This window comes from Theropithecus gelada, chromosome 1, assembly GCF_003255815.1.
Source record: "Theropithecus gelada isolate Dixy chromosome 1, Tgel_1.0, whole genome shotgun sequence".
Taxonomy (NCBI): Eukaryota; Metazoa; Chordata; class Mammalia; order Primates; family Cercopithecidae; genus Theropithecus; species Theropithecus gelada.
In genome coordinates this window covers 11,513,332-11,520,601 of record NC_037668.1, presented here as the reverse complement: position 1 = coordinate 11,520,601, position 7,270 = coordinate 11,513,332, and positions in this window count along the sequence as shown.

The window sequence follows — 7,270 nt, the reverse complement described above, 5'->3', positions numbered from 1 at the left end:
TTAATTATGTCTAGATTAATATGGGAGGCAGGGAGAACCAGTGAAATTTTTGAGTGGAAAATTATTCAGGAATATACAAGAAATGCTAGGAAAAGCGAACTTAAAAGTACCTGGAAAAATAGAATTAATTTCTCCAGAACAGTTCTGTAGGGGTCCCAGAAAGGTCACTAATTTGTCCAGGTCCGTTCGTCTCCACTCCTCCCCCAGCTCTTGCCACTGCTCCTTAGTATTGCCACAGCTCACGTGTGTGATGCGCTTATGACATGCCAGGCACACTACACGTGTTACTTCATTTGATCTTCATGGAAGGTCAATCTTTTCAAGACTGTCTCTTTTTCAGAAGAGAAAATGAGATTAATTAACATGACCAAAGCCTTTCAGCAGTAATAAGCAGAATTGGGATTTGAACCTAGCCTGTAGCCAACACACAGGGCGGGGGAGGCAGAAATCCTGAGCTGTACCAATGACCATAACAGTGGGGTTTGCCTTTCCTTTGGAACCTGTAGTTCGAGTGCAAAATGAGTTTCCCACTGACTTGTCATACCATCTCCACTCAAGGCTCATTGGCTATTTATTTGGAGGGTAATCACTACCTGCTACCTAGCCACTAGAGGACAGTATTACCTCAAAAGTGCTTTCAAAAGTAGCCAAAATCTGGGTTCTGGAAATTTCTTTTCCATAGCAATTTTCACAACCTCCATAATCAGCCTCTAGGCCATATCCTCGGTCAGCTCTCACATAACCTGGCCTGCTCACAGTCCCCTGATCCAGACCCTCCCTTGCTGTTTTCCAGACTCCAACTCTGTCTCTCCTTTCCAGAAGGAAGCCTGGTGATGAACACACACTGGAACGTGGTGTTTAAGCTCCAAACTGCAGCCACTCACTCACTAACATCCACATGTTACTTAAATTCTCTGTGCCTCGGTTTCCTCATAACACCTCCCACACTGTAATGAGAAGTAAGCGAGTTAATACTTAAAAGGTGCTGGCAGTAGATAGAAAGAACAGTAGAGGTTCTCATGAGAGACTCTCAAGTTTGAAATAATGACCTTTTTGGAGACCTTTTAAATCTGATCATTGCACTGAGTTAAAGAACATCTTCTCTCCAAGGTAACACACTGTAATATCAGCCTCTAATGTTTGCACCTAAGTGAACTGATCTCAAATGGGGGATATAGGGCCACAGGCAGAGCTATTTGAGGCAGCATTTTTGCAGCACCTCTTGAATTCCAGGGAATGGGTCCATGGATAAGACAGGCCAGCTTTGGACCCACCAGCAGGCTTGGAGAGTGTTTCAGGATGAGGTTATGAAAAGATATTGGTTTTATTCAGGTGGTCATGGGGTACCCATTGAGCAATATGCCTGCTTATTTTGGATGAAGAGAAATGTCGAGTCATTCTTGAGCTGTCATAACCCAGTCTCTTAGAAAGCAAATATAGTTTCACTGTAGACTAGAATGCCAAAATTCTTCATAATGGAGGGGATTAAAAACATGCTAGGTCCTCCTGATCACTGTGATCCTGTTCTAACCCAGCCATCCATTTCGCTTGAGGTAATTCTGGAGGTCAGGATGAGCCCTGGACTTTGCAGTCTGTGCTCAAGCCTGTCAGGGTTAAAGATGAACAGTTTGGTGCTGTGGTCAGGTTAATATCAGGTTGGTGCAAAAGTAACTGTGGTTTTGCTATTGAAAATAATTAATGCAACCTTGGGTCATTGCAAACTGAAGCCAAACCAGTCATAGATGGCTAAGTCAAACTAAAGACAGTTTGCATATTTCTGCAGCCAACAAGCCACTTATAGGCTATGAGCCTCTTTGCAATGGCTACACGGTGGATGGGGGCAGCTCTGCAGTCAGTTACAGGAAGAGATGGGAAGAAAGCCTGAAGGAGGTCCTGCTGAAGATCTTGGTCCAAGGCCAATGACTTCTGTCATAGGGTTGCATTGTTTGTGTTTGCTTTATAGGGTCTAAAGTAGGAAGGAAGTGTGTCTCTCTAACTACTGAGCTTGCTACGTAGATCAGATCTGACTGCAGGAAGTGGGGTTCCTGGATGTGAAGATGAGTTAGGTAGCAAGAGCTCGGATTATGCACTTTCCCAAGATCATGGAGAAAGTCAGTTGCTGGGTATAGGAAAAACAATCAGGATTTCAGAATCTGCTGGGTGTCTGGGGTCGAGGACATGGGTGCCTATGTGTGAGATGCTGTGGGATCCACTCTCAACAGCCTGTGGATGTGAGAGTCACTGGCATCTTGCAGACAGTTTGTGTTCTTCAAGGGGTTTATGTTGATCCAGGGTCAAACACAACTTACTGTGAGTTAGGTGACTTTGGCAGGAGAGAAAGTTTCTTCTACACAGAAAGCAGCAATGTCCTCCCTAAAGTCACCTAATATTGTAACATCCTCTATGCTCAGACACTCAGCACCCTGTGCTGAGCAATGAAAAGGCATGTAAAGGGCCTAGCGTTGCACTTAGTGCCAATATACTCAATAAATGGTTGCGTTATCTTCAATAATAGTAACTAATAACACTTACAGAGCATTTACTGTGTGCCAGGCAGTGTTTTAAGGGTTTGGTAGCTCTACATTCATTAGGTAGGGATCATTATTATCTCTGTTTTACAGATATGGAGGTGGAGGCCAGACATTCTGGAATTCAAAACTAGGCATTCTGGCCCCAGAGTCCACACTTAACTATTGTGCTTTTAATTAATACTACAAAGAGTTGCCAATAGGAGACCAGAGGAAGGCAAAATGGCCTCTGGCTAGGGTGACCAAGGAACACTGCCAGAATAGACAGGTGTTTCAGCTGGCCCTTTCACATACATTGAACTATATTTTCTTCTACCAGCCCTAGTCCTTGGGTATGAAACTGAGCCCACAGGTCCTGCTGTTACATGAACCAGGGTATGGGTAGGTAGTCAAGGCCTCAGGCCTGCTGAACCAAGAGTTTATTCAGCAGGGAGTGGGGAAGCCAGTGGTAAAGCTGGTGAGGAACTCTTCAAGACTATCTGAGTCTTCAAGAAAGTTCTAACAGCCCACTGGGGGACTTTTAACTGTGCCTACATCAAAACACATTCTTTAAAAAACTACTTTGTACTTGCGGTTCCTTCATTCTGGAACATACTAATCATTCCTATCCTTAGGACTCAGTTGATGTGTTTCTCCATCCATGAAACCTTCCTCAGTGCCACTGGGCAGAGCTGGCTGTGTGTGTGTGCGCGCGTGTGTCATTACAGTGTGGCTTTTTCAGGACTTTGAGTTCCTTGAGGCCAGGAACCATGTGGCATTCATTCTTGAATCCCACTACCCAGCGCAGAGCCTGGTACATAGTAGGTGCATGATGATGATTTGTTGTGGAATTAGAGAACAGATTTTAAAACCTGAATTCTCAAAGAAGGAGGGGTAGGATGTAGTCAGCATTACTCATTCCCATCTCTGCCCAGTCTCACCCTGCTCTCTCTGCTTTCTACCATGGTCTCCTCTGGAAGGATATGGCCAACTTAATGCAAAGGTCAGGGCATCTTTGGTTCTTGGACTGATGTTTACATTTTTGAACTCACAAGGATGTCAACATATCCAGAAGCTGAACTCCAAGTGAGCACACCAGCTTATGTTAGTACAATCAGCTTCTCTGGGCGTAGCTTCATTACATTGTAAAAGTCTAGTGAGACCCTCAGTCCCTTCCTCATATGGGCACCACTGACTCCCAGTTAGAGCCTGATATGGTTTGGCTGTGTCCCCACCCAAATCTCAACTTGAATTGTATCTCCCAGAATTCCCAACATGGTCTCCTCTGGAAGGGTATGGCCAACTTAATGCAAAGGTCAGGGCATCTTTGGTTCTTGGACTGATGTTTACATTTTTGAACTCACAAGGACGTCCAAGGTTGCATTAATTACTTTTAATGGCAAAACCACCATTACTTTTGCATGAACCTAATATTAACCTATTGTGGGAGGGACCCATCGGGAGGTTATTGAATCATAGGGGCCAGTCTTTCCCATACTATTCTCATGATCTTGAATAAGTCTCATGAGATCTGATGGATTTATCAGGGGTTTCTGCTTTTGCTTATTCCTCATTTTCTCTTGCTGCCCTCATGTAAGAAGTGCCTTTTGCCTCCCGCCATGATCCTGAGGCCTCCCTAGCCATGTGGAACTGTAAGTCCAATTAAACCTCTTTTCTTCCCAGTCTCAGATATGACTTTATCAACAGCATGAAAACAGACTAATACAGTAAATTGGTGCCAGTAGAGTGGGACATTATTGAAAAGATATGCGAACATGTGGAAGCGACTTTGGAACTGGGTAACAGGCAGAGATTGGAACAGTTTGGAGGACTTGGAAGAAGACAGGAAAATGTGGGAACTTCCTAGAGACTTGTTGAATAGCTTTACCCAAAATGCTCATAGCAATATGGACAATAAGGTCCAGGCTGAGGTGGTCTCAGGTGGAGATGAGGAACTTGTTGGGAACTGGAGTAAAGGTGACTGTTGTTATGTTTTAACAAAGAGACTGGTGGCATTTTGCCCCTGCCCGAGAGATTTGTGGAACTTTGACCTTGAGAGAGATGATTTAGGGTATCTGGTAGAAGAATTTTCTAAGCAGCAAAGCATTTAAAAGGTGACTTGGGTGTTGTTAAAAACATTCCATTTTAAAATGGAAACAGCATAAACATTCAGAAAACTTGCAGCCTGATGATGCAGTAGAAAAAGAAAAAATTTTTTGAGGAGAAATTCAAGCCCGCTGCAGAAATTTGCGTAAGTATCAAGGAGCCTAATGTTAATCCCCAAGACCACAGGAAAATGTCTCCAGGCCATGTTAGAAACCTTCACGGCAGCCCCTCCCAACACAAGCCCAAAAGCCCAGGAGGAAAAAGTGGTTTCATGAGTGGGGTCCAGGGTCGGGACTTGGTGCCCTGTGTCGCAGCTGCTCCAGCTGTGCCTGAAAGGGGCCAAAGTACAGCTCAGGCTGTGGCTTCAGAGGGTGGAAGGAAGCCCCAAGCCTTGGCAGCTTCCGCATGGTGTTGAGCCTGCGGGTGCACAGAAGTCAAGAATTGAGATCTGGAAACCTCTGTATAGATATCAGATGTGTGGAAACGCCTGGATGCCCAGGCAAATGTTTGCTGCAGGTGTGGCATTTAAGGCTTGAAGCATAAAAGAAAGAAGTAGAAGAGAAGGCGGGAGTGGAAACGGGTCACAGTTATGATCTTCCAGTAGCTGAAATCATCTTAGGTTTCATTTTTTAAAATTAGAATATAATTTACACACCGTAAAACACATCCAGTTTAAGTGTACAGCTCTTCAAGTTTCAGCAAGACAGGCATCAAGATACCACCACATTCAAGATAATTGAACACTTCCATCGTTACAGAAAGTTTCCTTGTCTTTTCCCAGTCAATGCTGTTTCACCCACAGAGGTAGTCACTGTTCTGACTTCTCTCATCATCACATAGAATTTCAAATTGTTGCTCTGGAATTTCTAATTATTGGGATCAATTAAATATTTATTTATTTATTTATTTATTTATTTATTACTCCTTTTGCTCAACCTGCTTTTGAGAGTCAACTGTGTTTTGCTTGCATGAGTATTTCACTGTTTTTCCATTGCTCAGCACTGTTCTATTGTATGAATATAATACACATTTGTTTTATCCGTTCACCTGTTGGTGGGCATTCGAATGGTTTCCAGTTTGGGGGGCTATTATGAATGAAACCACTGTGAATATTCTTACACAATTTTGGGGGACTATATTTTATTTCTCTGAGATAAATGCTTCATAGTAAAGTTGGTGAGTAACAAGGCAGGTGTATTTTTAACTATAAGAAAAAGTAGTCCCACTTTACATTTCTACCTTTAAAGTATACAAGTTCTAGCTATTTTATTCCACTTAGGCTTCATTCTAATAGCACATAGTCGCTAATTAGAGAGAACATACAACCATAATACCGGTTTCTACAAACCGATTTCACAGGGTCTTCTGCCTCTCAGGAGATGCTTCACCCTGGAATGATCCTGATAGGAGAAGGGTTTTCCACTCACTGGGACCTTCAGCCCAGCATGCACATTTGGGAAGACTGTTCAAGGAGCAATGAGCACGGAAGGCAGAATAGCTCATTTCACCATGCAGGGTCAAAACCAACAAGCAATTTGATGCAGATGATAGAGGCACATCACCATCGTATCCAGGAATGGCTTTGTAACAAGTCACTATTCCATCCCTGAAAGTAATCAGAGAATTTATTTGCAATCTGTTAGCTAATTGTTCCCATACTGAGCACAGATCTTAACTAAATGATCTTAACTAAGTGGCATTTAAATTTCTGCCCTCTGATATGAAAGTTACCATGCTCATATTTGGGTAGTAGGGTTTAATTTTAATTTGCCTAAGATTGCAGCTGATTTCTGAGATCCAGAAAACAAATTTGATGCACATATCACAAGATATTATGTAAATGCTGAGTAGACAGGGACTTTCCAGGCAGAAAAGGGATGCTGCACACCAGCTGTACGGCATCCAGCAAGTTGCATCCCTGCTGCTGGCGTCAGGGGACTCAAAGCCAAAGTGAGAACAGTAATTCCTGTTTCTACCCACCTACTGCCTAGGATGGGGGTGAGAGTCAAATATGAAACAGTTGCATTCACATCCTACCAAAAACTTTCCAAATCTGGATTTTCATCCTCATGAAATAAAGATAATAGTATATGCCTTACAGAGTTGTTATAGGAATTAGGTAGTGTAGATAAAACACCATCACAGCGGGTGCACAATAAACAAAAGCCTCAATATTAAGTAGCCTCGTTGTCTGAGTTATACAAGGGTACCATTTACCAAATGCATATTCACTCAGCTGACAACCAGCCTTTGTTAAGTTCCTGCTCTGAAAGAGGTACATGGTTTATTCTGTTAATAAATCTCACACAGTGACAGCATCACAGCGGGCTGGGATTTGTAACCCAAGTTTCAGCTTCCCAAATGTTCCTGGTCCTCTTGTCATATGGAGCCACTTTCTCTTCAATATTAAAAAGCAAACTGGCTCTAACTCCCATATTACATAGAATTTGGAATTCCTATTCCTCCCTTTCCATATTTCTATGAATTCTCAGAGGATGGACACTTCTTCCAGATACTTCATAAGTTCCAGCTTCTGCTGAATTCTTGATTTCCATTTATGTCTTGCCTCCTGTAGCTGCTTTTTTTTTTTTCATTCTCCACTGACTCAAATGTAAAACGTATTTCCTTTCCTCATTAATTAAGGTTATTTCCTTTTA